Source organism: Phragmites australis, chromosome 3, assembly GCF_958298935.1.
Source record: "Phragmites australis chromosome 3, lpPhrAust1.1, whole genome shotgun sequence".
Taxonomy (NCBI): Eukaryota; Viridiplantae; Streptophyta; class Magnoliopsida; order Poales; family Poaceae; genus Phragmites; species Phragmites australis.
The window spans coordinates 37,992,501-38,011,637 of record NC_084923.1 but is presented as its reverse complement, the minus strand read 5'-3'; the positions used below and the strand labels follow the sequence as shown (position 1 = coordinate 38,011,637).

Below are 19,137 nucleotides of genomic sequence, written 5' to 3'. Positions count from 1 at the left end.
GGAAATAAAATTTTACACGCCTTATGGTCTATTTGGCTAGTTCATCTTTTCTACCTAATACTTATTAATTTGTTGATTTTTTTATCTACTTTATTATTTTTTCCAACTAACTCTCTAACATGAATCTCAACGTAATATTCTAGCCAAATGTAACAACTCAACATTTCAAAGGCTGCTTTTTATTATTACAGATAGTTTAGTGATATAAATATAATGGTCTACACCCTAAGAAACCATCTATACATGCTTTCATGGAAAAGAATAACCTCCTAAACCTTATACTATCAAGAACTGTATAGTGGTCAGTGACAAAAAAAACTCCTAGGGCTGGCCTGTTCTATTGCTGCCTTGTAGCTGTATAACTTGTCAAAACTATCCTCCCAGCTTCCACACAAATTTGAAATTGCTAGCTCCCTACCAGCAAATACTCTCTTGTCGTTGATCAAGATGTAGTATTTGTCATGAAGCATTCTCTGTAACTCCTTAGCTCCCACACTTGCATCCAATCTGATATTTTATCACAAATCCAAAATTTGGTTGCAGCCTTAAGCTTCTCACTCCTTCTGGTACTAGAGCATTTATGGCTGCAAGGGTTCCTCTTAACATTATTGTTACTTTGTCTTCCATCACAGATGCATGGATTCTCCAATTACACCCTTTGGCTGCGCACTTGGCAATGTATCTCCCTGGATGACTCTACTTAATTTCAAATTCAAACTCATGTTTAATAGCATGTTGAGCTATTGCCAATTTAAATTGTTCAATGTTGGGATAGACACTACCTACATTCATAGGGGGTTATCTCTATCATAAACTACTTAAGGGTCTGTTTGTTTCAGTCTATTTCTGTCAGAAGTTCAGAAACTAAAGCCTAAATAAATGATTTTGCTGAAAAGTGGTTTCTGAGACTCAGAAGTCTGCTTCTGAGAAAATGAACTAGAAGCTAAGAAGCTAGCTGAAAGTAGCTTTTCTGAGAAATAGTGTGCTGAGAAATCAAAAAATTGTTGTAAAATTCAATAGCTAAAATCCAAAAGTAGTTTTTCAGAAAAACCAAAAGCACAGCTTTTCAGAGAAGTTGAAAACAGAAGTTCAAATAAACAGTCTCTTAGTCATGTTATCTGGCATGTCATCTTCCTCCTCGTCCTTTTCCTCCTCTCCAACATCAGGAACATAATCAGGATCATTGACATCTTCTGCACCTCTAGTACCAGCTTCACCAGTAGCACCATTGCCAAGTTCATTATCACTATCATCTGAGTATATGCCCTCATAGTCCACAACCACATGTTCATTAATCTCAAAAGGGTTTGCTAGATATGTCTGAATGGCCTTAGCGGTACCACTTGGCTGAGTGCTACAGCTGAGCTGACTTGGAGCTGCCTCAGATGGAATTGGAAGGGGAGTGCATAATACATCACTAGATTCTACTATGTTAATACCACCCAAGCCTCTCTTCTCCGGTGTTGGCCAGTCAGGAGTAGGGACGACATGGGAGTTGTGATCAGCATCAGCATAAGTAATCAGCATTGATACTCTTTGTATTAGCACACGCGTCAAACATTTCTACCATCCCTTCGAAAAAAGAAATATAATGGCCATGCTATTTAGTGATATTGTCTTAGCAACAATTTTATTTTTTTATTATGAATTTTATCTATTGATTAATTATATGATACATGAACTCTTTATTTAGGTATTTAGTTTTTATAATAATTTTTTAAGACTATATTTGATATTGATCCTTCTTTTTTTTATTTTAACCCTAATTTTAATCATTAAATTTTATTTTATTTGGACTATTTATTTAGATATTTTACCTCCCAAACCATATAGAAATCGAACTGGTAATTTTTCATAATTTTTTATTTCGAATTTAGCTATTTATTAATCGTATTTGATATTAACTCTATAATTTAATATAGACCATTATATATTCATAACAATGAATGATCTAATAAAAATATAATAGGTAGAATAAGAGTTAGCGTAACTCGGAAAAAATCGGTGCAGAGAGTGTATGCGTTAACAAAGCGACCTGGGAATCTATTATTGGTTTGAAACAAGAGAAGGAATAGAAAGCCATGATGCTACTGGCAGCTTGGTTTCGATTTGTTTTAGGAAGCTTGGTTTCGATGAGAGAGAAATTCGGATACAATAGAAAGGGGAAAAAATGGGCTTATCCAGGACAAGGTGGACCGTGGGCCGTGGAGGCGTGAAGGGTGGAGTGGATTGCGGCCCGATCCTACCCACCATGGGTAAGATTTCCCCGCCGAGACCGAAATACCCGCCAGAGAATTTATTATATGTGTATATAATATATAAAGAGAGAGGGGTTATTTATTGTACTAAGCGCTGAGGCTTATAAGTTTTTACATGTTGAATGAACGACGTTAGTCTATATATATGTTGGTTATCATTGCTTGTTTAACGGTGAGAATTTATAGGGCTCAGCTCCAGTGCATTAAATAATCGGAGAGATGAACATATCATCCGTTCACTAGGCGAGAACTACTGAACAATCAAGCCTCTTGACTGTAAACCCACTAAAAATTCTCGTCCGTTAAATGTGTGAGATCTACTACTAGAGAAAATATTTATACAGACGGTTTAAAAACCCCGTGCGGGACGCTCTTTCGAACCGTAGGTTGAAAAGAGTATGTACAAATTGGATTTGTATAGATGGATTTTGAATTAGTTGTATAAAATATTTGTATAGATGACTTATTACTGGAGCCGTCTGTACTAGAAAATATCACAGACGATGAGGAGAGGAGGGGAGGGGAGGGAAGAGGGAGAAACTTTACAGCAAAGCCCTATCGGAGGAAAGATGTATGTTTTTTCTCTGATTTTTTTACAAATCCAGTAAGTAGCTCTAATGTTAGATTTTGACATAGGTAAAAAAAAAGATGTTAGATCTAGAATTTTTATACAAATTTAGTAGGATAGCAACTAGACGTAGGCTACAATGTAGATCTAGTTTTAGAATTAGGGTTAGATATAGTTTAGCGATTAGATCATTTTTATACGTATTTTTTAGCAATTAGATGTAGTATTTAGACATATGTTATGGAATATATGTATGATTTAGATATATTATAGTCATTACTGGTTTGATAGATGTATAATTTAGAGGTGTTTGATGTAGCGGTCCATGAATATTTTGTTGCAGTATAGATTATATGTTGGGCTATGTTTGTAATCAATTTTTCATTATAGATGTAGTTTTACATAATTATTTATGTTCTGTCGGAATAATGTTAGTGTTTTTATAGATGGTTGGAGCTGGATGATATTTAGACTGACGGAATCCCCTAAGTATGACATCTCGGATGATGAGAATGATGCTCCTATTCCCATGGACTGAAATAATCCAAACTTCAACAATCTTATGGTGAATGAGGGGAATCAGGTGGCATGAGAATATATGCAGTATGAGGTGACCCAGGGTGCTAGGTATCCTACCAGTTAAGCCATGAAGGATGCAATGACTCAATAGGAGACATTACTTCGATGGTAGTTTTATGTTATAAAGTCAAGCAAGAAGGAATATTGATGTTAAGTGCGTGAAGGCGGGTTGCCCGTGGTGGGTGCACGGTTCGAGGGGAAGTGGGTTGACTATTCGGAGGTGTCGATTATGTTTGACCACACTTGCATTATGGACGAACTTGAGCCCAGCCACAGAAACATCACTCAGCCTTTGTCGCCAATGTGATATACACCTAAATTGTAAACAACCTGAACTACGAACTACGGTCTATAATTAGGCAAATTGAGGAGGAGTACATGTACACTATCATCTACAATAAGGCATGGAGGGTGAAGATGAAAACAATTGAGATGAGGTTTGGGACCTACGAAACGTCATATAATAATGCTGCAGACCATTGCTTGAAGGAACCTAGAGACATATTACGACATTGATAGATACTCATTTTTATCAAAACCTTGCAAGTACGTCCTGAAACGATCTTTCTTCGCGTTAGGAGAATGTATCGAAGCCTTCAAGCATTATCAGCCTATCCTGTGCATCGACAACACTTTTCTTACCGGCAAGTACACGAGACAGATACTAACTGCTATTGGGGTTGATGGGAACAACCAAGTTGTACCGTTGGCCTTTGCATTTGTGGAGAGTGAGAACATCAGCAGTTTATATTGGTTCATGTACCATGTGAGGATGATAATTGTTGTTTCTCGATCAAACAAATGCCTTATACATGACCGCATGCTGGGATACTAGTGGCAATTAAGGATCTGCAAAATGGAACATACGATGTCTTGATTGGACCTATGTAGCCAGATCTGCAGAGTAGGTGGTGCATGAGGCATTTGGGTACGAATAACACTACATGAGTCCTCATTTACTACAATAGATTATAAAAAATAGTGTAATTAAATGAAGCTTTCTTTTGCAGAGGAACATACTGCACGATTGATGCCGAGGCACGTGCATCGAAGCTACGACTCAACAGTGGCGGAGAGGTCCCTAGGGCCGAGATGAGCGTGGCGTTTGGTCGGATTATCCGGAACATGGCCAAGGTCTTCCAATCGGTGAGCTACAGTTCATATTTGGATGTTACGACGGGACCAAGAGCGTCGGCTCATATCCCGACATGCCCGCCTGCCACCTTTACCAAGCCACCGCACCCACAGGAATAGTTGACCTTTGTTGCCGACCCATCGAGGATGTCTTTGACCCCGACTTCCTCTTCAACCCCAACTACGATGAGGCAGTCCTTCACTGGGCTGGTCACCTTAGTACAGTGGCAAGTTGCATCGACTTTTGTTCTTCAACGCCGGTGACCCCTGCTATGGCGTCACAACGTCTAGGACACCCTTCACCCGTGGTAGTGACCGCCTCTATGCCACCAGCGGGGCGACACACCCTTCCTCCGCAGATCTATGTCCTTTGAGTTCTTGCGTCCTCGGCTCAGGTATGACACTCGCTTCATGCATAACAAATTGTTACGTATGTCACAATTTATTGATGCTAATATGTTTTCTTCGTTGTTCCATGTGTAGAGATCGACAATCTCCAGGGCGTAGAGGCGCAGGGTAGCTATATGGACCTGCTTAGTATGGATGTTACTCAGGTTTCCCTATGTACAACTTCATCTTCAGATAGAGCGACGAGCTTGGTGTGTCGTAGCTACCTAGCACATCACTCCTGGGGACACAACCCTCCCAGGACGAGTACGCCACTCCATCGCCCGCTGGACGGCTTGAGTAACTGATTGTTCCACCGACCACTTGACGTACTCAGGTAACCAGGTGAGAGCGAGGAGGCGTAGGGTCCCAAGGACGGATGCAACCAGGGGCCTCATTCCTAAGAGGGACATAACCTGTAGGCAGCTATGCCATTGTTAGTTTCATGGTGTTATATTATTATCTTTTCTCCATGCTACTATGTTATTGTTACTATCATAATGGCTCGTACAATGACCATTCCATAATAATTATAATAAATATATCGATCGAATGAACGATGTCATATACGATACCCCTAGTGGTGTATTGGCGCTTCACCTAACATGCCTTAGGAAATGAAAAACAGTACAAGTCAAATACAAAATCAAATCCTCTGCTGACAACTAGAACACATCAATATTACTCCCAGTTATTCCTCCGACCCGCCATGCAAGGCAGGATATAGCATCTTTTGATGCTTCTAATTCTCTCTTGGTGCATTTGTTGCTGTAGTTCCTCGATGACGACATGAAGGTGACAGATGTATTCTTGAATATGTAGTTCCGCGGGTCAAGCCAGTACTGAAACCCACAATCGTCCATCTAGAAAAGTGATAGATGAGACAATCATACTTTGAAATATGGACAACAGAAGAATCAACAGCCCACGTCACTGAAATGCTCATAAACTTGGACTACAATGTTATCTCCATGCCGACATGGCGACCAAAACGAGCAAGGAAGATCATTGTGGTTTTTGTGGTAATCTTTACTATAGATGTCCAAATGGGGGTGTGGAGGCGGTGGATCGATGGGGCCATCGGGAAGATGAGGATATGCTATTGTCTCGATTCAATTCAAGGCCAAGAGATGTGTAAATAGAGAATCGATTGAGTTTTTTTTTATATACAATAAGTCCTTATGGTAGTGGATAGATGAGGTAGCACTAAAAATCCTATTGCCTAGACCGCACCGGCCTATTAAGGGTAGCACGGAAAAATCTATTCGCTAGACTGCACCGGCCCATTAGGGGTACCACTGATAACTGTATAGTTTCTGAAACCTACTATATATTAAGGTGAAAACCAACGTCAGCACTTAGACGGAAGTGTGCTAGAGGCAGGGCCCCGGATAAGGGTACCATCTTGTCAGGCAATTAATCATTAGAGATAGAAATCCTGAGAAAATGCCAAGCATATCAGTTTGATCCGAGCCCTCTCTAACGAAAGGAGATCACATAATGGAGGAGCGTCATGCGAAGGGCACCTTTCCTCGCGGCTGTCACCATTAGTAATTTGACCCGCAAGTTAATGATTTCATCAGGGAGATCTGGATGAGGGGAATATTAAGACACCGTATGACCAGCAATGAGCGCTACGAGGATGGCTGCAATGTTACTTGTGGGGCTCTCCCAGGTGGCATCATCACTCCCGGTGTACTGATAGGCCTGATGTCCTCTCCTCCACAAGGGGCACAACCGGCGCTTAATGAAGTCGTGGACGACGTCTGATCCCAACAGCCCGACGTTCACAAACTGTTTGAACCGAGCGGCGAGGGTCAGTAGTCCTGGAGTTGACGTAGGGGAGTTCCCCTAGTTCTTGTTGAGGCGAGCCAGTGCGTCTGACATGCAGAGGTTGTCCAAGGAATCTTCGGTCAATAGGTAGAACTATTCCTCCATCTAGCTCGACCATGACGACTTGAGGCCTATCTCAATGTAGGAGCCTGCAAAACCGTCACGGAGACAAAAGCCGCAGCTTTCGGTATCCGTCCCGGTCTGTAACCTAGCCATGTAGAAGTTCCTGAAAAGGTCAAGGCGTGACTCGACCCTAATGAAATTCTCGCACAAATGAGCAAAAACACTCAACATGATGATATAATTGGGGTTGATGTGGAGGTAGCAGATGTCATAGAATGAGATGACGGTGGCGAAGAATTCAGAGAAGGAAGAAATGAGGCTGGCCAGGAAGAACGAGACGAACATTATGATCTCCCCTTGACAGGGAGCAGGGACATCCCCCACAGGGTAGTACCTGCAAGACACACGGTGCATCTGGACTTGGGTAAGTCAGGCTCTTTTTCAGTGCGTGGCGCCATAGGAGTTGTGGAAAGAGCACGGGTGGAGATGGATATGATGGGCTCTGAGCGCAAGGGCTTAGGGGTTATGGGGGATGGAGAAATGATTCATGGGTAAGCTTTGGCTTTCCAATTTATAGGGCTAACGCGATATCCCAACCATCGCACTGAGCCCGGCTGTCTCATAATTTGAAAGGCCGTGCTTAGGGAACTGAAATTCCCTCAGGTCCGGTGGAAAGCATTGTCTCTCTCCCACGATGTTTTTTTTTCTCTCTCTAAAAGTTTAAAACCTCCCCTTGGGATACGGTTTTATAGGCCCACCACAAAAGTGGAATGCGTCGATGGCCACTCCCGGGGTGAACTTCGTGTTCACCTGGGGCCCAGGTCAATCCGCGGTCACACGGCAAATCGCTTAAACCATCACATCCGCGAGGAAGCTTAGGGGCTACTGTCAGAGTATTGAGTAAGTGTCAAGGCCCATCACGCGACCAGGTCAAGGCTCGCTTGATCAGCGCAAAGCTTGCACGACCAGCCTCTTTGCGATATATACCTAATCTGTCTAATCGCATTTATGATTTCTACTCAAGTATTTTCTTTACCGAGGCACCTTCTTCAGCGAACAAAGTCATGGCCGGCACAGATGGTCAGTGCTCCGTCCCATAGCATTAAATGCTACGGAGTAGGATTTTATGGACCGACTTGGCGCCGCGCGACAGATGGGAAATGGTCTGTAGAACAATCAGACAAGTGGATGAGTTTCGCAAGCGGGCTCATGGAAGACTAGGATAGAGCGGCTTGTCAGATAAGCTTGCGGCTCACGGTGAGGGGATATGTAGGGCTACCGAGGTCAAATAAAAGTAGAGGCGTCCAATAGGATGGGATGGGCCCTGTAGTACCATCGGCGCAAGGTGTAGCGTGCACGCTCCTCGTGGTGATGGCCTGAGAAAATAATATCTAGTTAGATATGGGTCAACTAAAAGGGGCCGATTTGTAAGTTCTCATTCTCTTGTATATAAAGGAGGGGGAGGAACGGGTCTAGATTTGAAAGAGAAACTCATCTGTAACTAGTTCATAAATAGTTATAACAAAATATACAAGCTGTTATCCTTTGGGAGACCTGAACCTGGATAATTCCTGGTGTTCTTGAGTTCATCACATTGTAAGCATCGTTCACGTACCCATCGACTAGTACACCCCGGAATGATTGTTTGGGGTTAACTCACGACATCATCTTAAACAAAATCTTCTAACATTTATACATACAAAGTCATTGATGATGGTATCAACATCAATTTCATCCAGTAATTTCTTCTTAATGCATAAAGTTGTCAAATTATTTAATCTTTCTTGAGATATTATGGAACTTTAAATAGTTCTTTAATAATTTTAACTTTGGGAAACTTCTTTCAGCTAATGTCACAGTTACATGCATAGTAAATAAGATTTGATAAGAACAAAAATATATTAGCATAATAATATGCTTCTCTAATATACTAAAAAAATCCCATAGAGGACAAAGTTAATTCCATAACCCTTAACTCAGACATTAGATCATTTAACTCAACATCATATGAACTATCTAGAGAGAATGTATTTACAAATTTAGCGCAACAATCTTTTAGTTAAATATCATCAAGTGACTTCGATGTTTTTAAGCTTAGTAAAAAACCAAATATACTTTTAATGTTTGGAGTTCTTTAAATCTATTTTTTATTAAAGTATTTGCTATATCAACCATAACAAAAAATAATTAACTTCCAAAGTTTTCTCCACTTGTAAATTTTTTTATTGTAATTAATTTCATCAAATTGTTACTTCGATTTAGTAGAAATGATGGCTTCACGCGGCGCCCGAGGCCCGAAGGAGTCAAGGAGCACGAGGGCCACGGCTTAGGGTGCGCCGACCGCCGAGAAAGTTGAGTATTTGCTCCAGGGAAGCGGCGTATGATGCACAATAACGAATCAGAACTGCACAAATAGTATACATATATACTGGGAGGGCCCCTATGTTTTGGGGGGCCAAGGCAGCCGCTTCGCTTGCTCTCCTCCAGGGGCAGCCCTGAGTGATTATACGTCGTAATTAAGCGTGCATTTTTTGAGATAAATGAACGTGTTCTGGCCTCTGCGTCATCGTTGAACATAGCCTTCCCCATCGTTACATCGTATCAGTGCTACGGTGAAAATTCGAAGGAAATAAATTAACAAACTACATAACATTTGAAATATCATCAGACACAGAGGCTATTAGGTTATTACAAAACCACCATTCATTCTTGATGAAGAAATCTATAGTGACAACCTCCATTACTTGGCATCCTCCTTTCCTTCCACTTTCTGCAACAACCAACAATATCTAGCCAGTAAATACCCCTAAAGAGTGCCTATATAAAATACATGACTACGTGGCTTTTTTTGTCAAAACAATACCATTTTGACATAGCCGAATTGTCCAATATAAACTGGCCACCACGACCAAATTATTTTTCTTATATATATCTTACACCTAAGAGCCAATCTCTCATCATGTGTACTAGTACTAGTGTGTTTATACCTAGAGTAATTATGACTACGCGCCAAACTGATATTGGAAAATGGCAATCGAAAAAAGTTATTGAATACTTTTTTTTTATTACAGAAAGCACACATGAGACTCTCGTTCCAATTTGGTTTTGTCAGATTATCTAATATTACTCCTCCTCCTAAATATTAAAGGAAGATCTTTATTTTTAAATGGAGCTTTAATTGACACATATATTTATTTGAAAAAGGAGGTGGTTTGATTAGTCATTTGATTAAGCACTTGTGGAGTGTGATTTTTGTATATATGAATGTGGGGACTGTCTATTTAACTTGCGAATGAAACTCCATCCCAAAATTGTTTGACTTTTTCGATGTTGGATCAAATTTCAATGGATCAGATCCATCACGTTTTCTCACTTATACCCCGGACGTCACCCTCCTCTCGATCTCATCTTCCCGACTGCTCTGCCACTCAATCTCATCCCCCTCCCTCGTGCACCTTGCTGGCATCGTCTCTGATGCCAGTGAGGCCCACCGGTCTTTCCCATCGCCTACTTTGTTCCCACACTGCCCCCTTCCCCGTATCGACTGATCTGCGTCACAATCATCTTCATCTCTAGTAGAAAGCCTTCGTGCCGCCTCCCAACATCGTCTCTGGTGGATTCCACTGCCGAATCTGCCACCACCAACCGCTTTCACGCTAATTTGGGGTGTCACGTCGTCGATTCTGTTGAAAAAATCAACATTTTTAGTTCAATTTAATACATAAATAAATCATGAGCTCAGACAGATAAACTAGTATGATCATATAGCAGCAACATACTCTAGACATATATATAACAATGCTACACAAATATATCTCTAATATACTCAATGACAAGAACAACATAACATAGAACATAAGAGATATGAGGAAATAATAGATGTGATTGTAGTGAGTATACCAATCTTCTGTAGATGGAGAAGTAACACGAGGAGATTGACCCCTTGGAGAAAATGCTAAGGATGTCGTGATATCGATGTTGAAAACAACATAGAGGAAGTAGATCACGATCAGTTGCACTGAGCATTTTCTAAAAATCTTATTCACACTCTCCTGATACAAGATCTTAAGGACGATAGGTTTCAGAGATATACTCGGCGCTTAGGTAAGGTATTGGACTGGATTTTGGCAGATCATTTACGTAGGTAGCGCGCTGTGCCCTTCGCCCCGCTCAGTGAGGTGAGTCGAGTGAGTGCGCACTTGTGTTATTTCTATTCTTTTCATTAACATATTTTAATATTTTAATAGAGTGAAGGACACAACTCTATTTGTACTGGTATTCCTCTATCTTTATTAGCAAGTATCTTTATTAGTAAGGTAAGATTAAAGAGGTGCACATCACTTTTGCATGTTGAGACTTTGAAATTCCCCCTGCCGACCCTGCCCACTACCATTCTCCCGCAATCGTACCCCCCTGCTGCCTCCCTGTTCCACCCACTGCTGGGCCGGTGGACCTCCCGGCCATCTCTGTAAGCCGGAGGCACAAGGAACCCAAAACTTCTAACCCAAAAACCCCAGACTCTAACCCAAACGGAAGTCACCGTGGATGAAGCAGGAGGTGGTCAAAACACGAATCTCCTCATCAATTGAAAGGTCAGAAAGTCAAATGATTTCTCTCCCAAACTTCTTAATTTCTTTCAAATTACATTTAGCCGCTCCGATGAATGTATGAGCAGAGCTGACCACATCTCCGCTAACAATCTTCTCTGATAGTCTGATGGTGCTATTAGCAATTGTTCTCAGTGGGGGCCGGCTTGGTCTATGACTGGTGTATATAAGGATAGGAAGGATTCAATCTCTTTTTAAAGAAACTGAGGTAGCCATTTGTCGCAGGTCGAGGTAGCTGTCACATCCACGCGTGATTCGGTCATGGGCAAATGGCGTCCTGGAAATAGTAAAGCACACATAACATCATCTTGATATGCAATTGACCTAGATATGAACTGACCACATAAGATAGAAACAGCAGCATCTAGTACCCTTCGAAGGAAAAACGAAAGGACTCAGAAGAGCCAAAGACTCTTTACTCTATAAGATTAGAAGCTTCGTATAAGTATACTCCTCGCCGATCCTTCAGCACACACTTGAGTTTCGGGTGCACTTGGGGTGTCTATATTGACGGTGTATGATATTCGCTTAGATAAGAAATAATAGACGTATTTTTAAAAAAAAAATCAAAATTTATATATGTTGACTAATATTTAATTAAATTATAAAAATATTCAGTATATAAAAATTATACTACTGTATCTTTGTTTCGAACTAGGATCTTTGTTCCGTTCGGAAGGCGTTTTTGCAGTGTTATGGGAACTGAACTAGGATCTTTGTTCCGAACAGGTCATGAAGTCGTCGAAGCTACGTGATTGGAACATGACTTCGCTCCGACGACTTCATATATATAATCCTTTCCACCTGTGCTGCTAAACCAGAAATAAAAAATGAGTATACACGCACACACGACGGGTGGAATGCTGGGTGCCTTGTTCTGAAATCTGAATGGGACAGGTGGAATCATCGGCATTAAGCACCAATTGACCTGAAATCACCTAGCGCTAGGGAGGAATTGCGGAATTTGCGGAGGCGATTCTAGAGACGATTCTGAATCTGCGCTGCGGTGCTCCGTCGACACGGGCGCAGGCTGCGGACAGTGATGCCCGTTGCAGGGAGTGGTGATGTTTTAGGAGTTGAGTAAATTAGAATATTTATAATTTATTTGGTTTTAAAAATTACGTAAGATAAATATTAAATTGTATCTAAATATACTCTAAATTTATCTAGTGTATCTATTTTACCGATAAAAAGATATTATAACCTCTATATGAATGTAAATTGCAAGTATGTAAAGACGTTAGATAGAGTAAATTTAGTATAAATTTTTTTATTTTGTGATATCAATGGCATGATTGTTACCCTTAATCCTCTTTGGTGCTCCACTAAAAATACACTCTCGGTTGCCAAGACTCTTCTGATCACAGCTCTTGAACTATTAAGTCACGAAGACAAGATCTCAATTTAGATAAGCCATCAAACCATAAAGGTAATGTATCACTAATAGTCTCTCTCCTAGCCACTTGTTATCATCTTCACTTCGAAGTTTGAGCCACCAAGATAAGGATCTCTGTATTCCCGTACAAATGTCTTGCCGCCGCTTCACACAAAATCTGAGGATCAACAAACTTAAGCAACTCTGGCTCAGTGTGCTAGTGAGCCAACAAGACTCCAAGGTGTCTACATACTATGAGGTACAAAGTTAGATCACTTCTTGATCCACTCTCTAGGTAGCAACACCTAACAACTCTTTTCCCTATATCTATAAACACTAATCACTCACTAATCTTATGATTAATCAACTTGTACGAACACTTTTAGTACTTTAATGGCTTGGATGTCTTCTCATATGTATAAGGGCTTCTGTAGACTCCAGTTCCCTCAAATGACTGAGTGAAGGGGTATTTATAGCCTCAACCCCATGAATTAGTCATTGCCCCAATAGCTCATAAAAACTGTGAACATTGGATGTTCTGGTGTTAACAGTGATACACTCACGGGAACGTCCAATGTGTATAACTAGAAAACTAGCCATTGGAACCTCCACTCAAAATCTCTGTGAACACCGGACTATCTGGTGTGTTCTTCTTTTCATCGCCGGACCATCCGACGTGCATACTACTGCCATCTGAGCCACTTCTTGCCTCTCTGCATAAAATGCTCCGGTGTAAGCCTCCAGTGTTCATTCAAATAGATCACTGGACCATCCAGTGAGTTGATCTTAAGTCTTCAACTCTTGAAAACATCTTTACAGAAAATACTCCAGTATAAGCCTCTGGTGTTCACACCTCTTCACATCGGACCATCTGGCGTATGACTTCTTCTCTTCATTCCTCTGAAAATGCTCCTGCCTGTGCTACATATTAAGTATCAAATCATCCGATGAGGTGATCCTCACCCTGTGTTAGAAATGCTCCGGTGAGCACACTTCCTAAGCACAGACTGTCCGATGGAGTCTTCTGCTTTCTCTTTGCACTGTTTATTGTCCAATGTATTGAACTTTTTTAACATCAGACTACTCGGTGAGGTCAATTACATCTAGACACAAAACTCCGGCGTGTATAAACTTGTCTAGCGTTGGACCATCCGTTGAGGTTATTTTCTCTAGGTCTTCTCCAATTTAACTAAATTTTGTCCCGTCTTTGGTGGCTTCTTCATGTATTGTATCCATAAGACCCACCAAAGCATATACTTTGACACACATATTAGTCATATTGACTATATTGTTATGAATCATCAAAATCACACACATGCCCTAAAGTAAATGCTATAATCTCTCTAAGGTCATGTTTCCTACAATCTCCTCCTTTTTGGTGATTGATGACCACATAGTCAAAGCAATTGGCAAATAATAAATAACACCAAATGTAAAGAGCACAAAGTCTTACCACATTACTTATATGCATGTTCTTACCACTTAGTCTCCTTTTGTTGTGGCTCCTTCTTTCTTCAACGTCACTATCTCTCTTGATTGATCTATACAAGAGCTTCTCCCTTTTGTCAACATTTATGTATCTTAGATTTACTTTGATCATCACAATTCTCCCCTTTTGTCAATAATCACCTAAAAAGCTATAAACACATGTTGAACTTAAGTAGGGCTAGCCAGCGAGCTAGCTCGGCTTGGCTCGTTAGCAAAATGGGAAAAAAATGTCAGCTCAGCTCAGCTCGTTAAAAGCTCGAGCCAACTCGTTTGGCTTGTGAGCCATTTTCCATTGACGCTCTTTTGAAACGCCCACGAGAAGGTTGCTACCATTTTGAAGCTCGCCATTGTCCAAAAGGGAGTCCTTAAGAAACTTGATCATATTTCTGGGCCAGCGTTACTAAGGTAAAGCAAAATTTTCTCCGCTTTGAAACCTTTACAATCAAAGATGGTGCCCAAATCAGATTTTGGAAAGACCAGTGGTTGAAAAATTCAACTCGGCGAGAACAATATCTATGCATATACAATATAGTAAAGAACAAACAAGATACTGTAGCAAAAGTCCTCTAAACCTTCCCTCCAAATATTTCTTTTAGAAGGGACCTTGTAGGACCAAAATTAATAGCATGTAATTCTTTACTTCCTCGAATTGCTAATATTGCGCTTATTCAGGAGTAAGATAAGTTTCACTGGAACTTAACCCTGAATGGGCAGTTCTCGGTGAAATCTAACTATCTTGCCTTAGTACACAATAATGTTCATAATCTTAACATACGCCTTTGGAAATTAAATGTGCCACTCAAAGTTAGAATTTTCCTTTAGAACTTACGCCAAGGTGTAGTTCTGACAAAGAATATCTAGTTAAGCGTAATTGGTAAGGGAGTACGAACTGTTATTTTTGTTAATAAGAAGAGATAATTAAATATTTGTTCTTTTATTGTTATCTTGTCCACGCCGTGTGATCTATCATACAAGTGGCTTCTAGACTCTTCCGACTTCGTAGTGTATCATATATGTTCAGTACTTGGCTATTGGGTACTAGGAGCAACTTAAAACCGAAAGTCCTATTAGAGGCGACTATAATTTGCTGGTCGCTTTGATTATGCAGGAATGATATGGTGTTTGATAAGAGAAATATTTATTCTCTTTTATAGGTTATCTACCTATGTACTTACTGGTTCCAAATTTGGACTATATTAAAAAAAGCCAGATTCTCGGGATATGGTTATAATGGCGTATCAGCATTTGAAGAGGGTAATAAGAGTGTGTTTTACCTAGGTTTATAGGTGACAGTCTAGTCAAAGGATTGAAACGCCTTAGCATCTCTCGATTGCAACTATGTTAAACTTTAATTGTGTTTTCGCTTTCTTTTTTATGTGTGTATCTTAATTATGTAGTGATATAATTGTTTGAGTTTAATAAAAAATTCCTTTATAAAAAAGGCACACACGATAAATGCAAACCCAGTTGTCTCCCAGTGCTGCCGCGTGTGCGCATGCACATAATCCAGAACGAGATAGTAAGCGTACGAGATAGTCGGAGGAGCTGACGCGTAAGCGTGCAACAATAATGCAGCATCTGGCGCATCTATCTATCCGTCGCCCGTCGATGCGCGTGCAGCCCGTGCGTGAATCGATCCTCGCCTGCCATCGCTGCCCATCTGGCCAGCAACCTGCCATATTGCATCCATGATCCATCCATCCATTATGGTCCGTGCTCCAGCGGTGATGCATGAGTGCCGGTCGAATGCGATTAACCTTTGGATGCCGTTTGGATTTAGGGAAATGGAGGTTGGGAATGGGATATGAGGGGTGTGATAGATTTAATCTAATGTTTTAATATAGGGTTTTGAAAAATATAATAGGTTTTGGAAAGAGATACAAGAGCTTCTTTTTATCACTAATTCATTCTCAATGGATAGGCTAGGTTACGATTAAAGAGAGAGTAAAATTACAAAAATATTCTCAACAAATGGAGTACATGATTCTCCTATTTTTAAAAATATTATAGTCATAAAACACTATATCCCAAACCATACTAGGAATAGAAAGAAAAAAATCTCATAACCCTAACCTACCCATTTGCTATCCAAACGCGGTCGTGGATGGATATTACGTGCGAGTGACTGCGTAAGGAACGAGATCGGTTCGCCCTGCTTCAGCTAGAAGTGTTGCCCGTAGAGAATGCACGTGCGCATGGGAATGGTAAGACAGAAATAATAAAAAGAGATTTGCACCAGCCGGGAATCGAACCCGGGTCTGTACCGTGGCAGGGTACTATTCTACCACTAGACCACTGGTGCTCTTGTGTCTCTTGGAGAGTGTGACAGCCTAATGACATGTAATATATGACCAATTATTTGTCCCTGCCCCACGTCCATGCCCTGTAGCGAGGGCAGGCAAGACTACAATTTACCGTCTGTTTGGTTAGCTGAAGGAGAGCGAGCTGGACGGTCCCGTCCAGCTTGTTCTCGTATCTGGATACTAAATCATGCATGGTGTAAGATGAGCAGGCTAGACATTTGTTTTTTTCGGTTTTTGAAAAATTCGGTTTTCAGAATATTTGCTAGAAAATATTGGAAAAACTTCTAGATCGGTTTCGGTTTTTATAATTTAGTTTTAATTTTTACCGAAATTCACATTCTAATGGAATGTGGGACGGGTTGTGTGCCACGATTGATAGAGTAGGCCGATAATTCGAAGTTGGTCATGGGTGTGTGGGAATGTGGGATAAACTGGTTTCTTCGATGAGTCGGCTCTTCAAACCATAAAACCGAACCGAACACTATAAACTAAATAGTTCAGAAACAGAAATCTCATCGAATATCGAGAAACTGATAATTCGTTTTTTTTTTATTTCGGTCGGTTTTCGGTTCCATGGGATTTTTGCATAGCCCTAAAGATGAGGCCTGATACATATTCCCAATATATTCTCTAGAGATGTGAACCAACCCCTACCTCAAATTCGGTCGAACCTCTAGGACTTACACATCCCGCATGAATAGTACTCATCGTGTATGGTACTCGTCAAAATCGATAGCACCACCCGTCATCTTCTGTTGCTTCAAAAATCTTAATTTTTTTAAGTGTTCTATAATCCATGTACAACCTATTTTAATTGCATTCACCTAATAAAATCTGTGTAGAATTAAAACCAAAATTCTATAAAAAATGCTACTTTTAATTTTTAAAATTATTTTTAGCTCTAGTTTATATGGTGAAAAGTTAAGTTTTTTTACAATGCTTTATTTATATGCATTTTTATCATTTTATACAACACATTCAGTTAACAAATAGAATCTTATACAAGTCGTCTCATTTTATATAACCAACTAAACATATTTCCATACAATTTCATACATCTAAATAAATAATCTACTTATATCATTTCATCTAGAACCATTATATCTATCCTGTCACGTAAAAACGACCTTATCTCATGTAACTTTATTCCACCGGCAAAACGTTACCTTAATTCCAGTGTGGAGAGACATGGATGGCACAGAAGAAACCGAAAAGACGCGTTGGTCCGTGGGCCACCCACTGTGTCAAAACGGAACCAACACGACTCGGTGATGTCACGTGCTCACCGGGTCGTTAGACGAGGAACCGTCCGTATCCGTGCTCGCCTTTTGCTGTTCCATCGTGCAAAACCTCGCCGCGTAGCTAGACACACCGACGATAGTTCCCCAAGGCCTAGCTTTACTGAGCGCTGCGGACGCACACACAAGACCACCTCACCGTGTGACGTGCTCAGTGGTGCTGCTCGCGTCCGTGCCAAGAAGACGAGCAGCAACGAGAGTAGAAACTTTGGTGCTCGATCCCGTCCCCATCTCTCCCAAATAAGCATGGCTACGCTCAAGGGCTTCTCTTTACGAGTGAGATTCTCATCGTAAAAAGATTTTTATTCTCTTCAGCGTTTCAACGATTTTTTTTCACGGTTTCCTTTACGACGGAATTCTCAGAGTTATTCTCTTTAGGACGAGATTCTCTCTTTTTTTCCTTCGCGATTTCCCTCGAAAGAAAGCTGTTGAAGATGAGAGAAAATAAAAAAAATAAAAACAGAGAAGGAAATGAAATAAAGAGAATATAATTAAGAATGATCTAACAAGTGAGGAGGGCAACTGTTGGGAGATCAGTCGGTGTACAAAAGGTCCAATTCAAGAAGAGACCCGGCAGACACCAACACCTGCTGTCCCAAGGCAAGGAAAGCAGCCGATACCATGCTTGCTTCACCCAACTAATCCACGGCACGGAGAAAAAAAGAATCGGGCGGGCGAACCCGATCGAGGTCGTCGTCTTCCCTTTGCGCGTTGAGACCTGAACCCAAGTCATCGACTCGTCAGTAAGCGCGTTCCAGCAAAATACTATACATAAAAAGCATACTAAAAGAGAAGTAAATTTTATAGTATTTTATCATATCAAAGACTCTCTTCTTTATAATAATATATGTCCATATTTTTTTATTTTTAACTCAACTATTAAATTACATGAATCAGATCTCATAAAAATCTTTTTAAACATGATGGTATAAAATTTACTTCCTCGCATATGTACCTATATAGTAGGTAACAACCAGCAAAGTTTAGAGGCAAGCAAGCAGTTGTTGATCAAATCCAAGTCGCCATCGATGAAGACTCGAAGAGAGTTGTCGTGGATATGATGTCTGCAACTTGACAGATTTTAACAAGGGGAGAAGAGAAGATGTTGTGGAGCTGGCCGGCGGGAGCTCGAACTCCCGTTCTGCACGAGAATAAGGATAGTTGGTGAGCTTGTGCGCTCATGAAAGCTAGCTCTTCGGTGGGCCTGTGTACTCACCTCCAGAGGTGCCCCTAAGCCCTTTTGT

The 19,137-nt window shown here is 40.7% G+C and overlaps 1 non-coding gene across 1 annotated transcript; it reads right to left on the bottom strand.

The window, feature by feature from the left end:
• Positions 1-16,523: 16,523 nt before the first annotated feature.
• Positions 16,524-16,594, bottom strand: TRNAG-GCC (transfer RNA glycine (anticodon GCC)). The gene has a single exon. It is a non-coding gene; the product is annotated as a tRNA-Gly (tRNA).
• Positions 16,595-19,137: the final 2,543 nt, after the last annotated feature.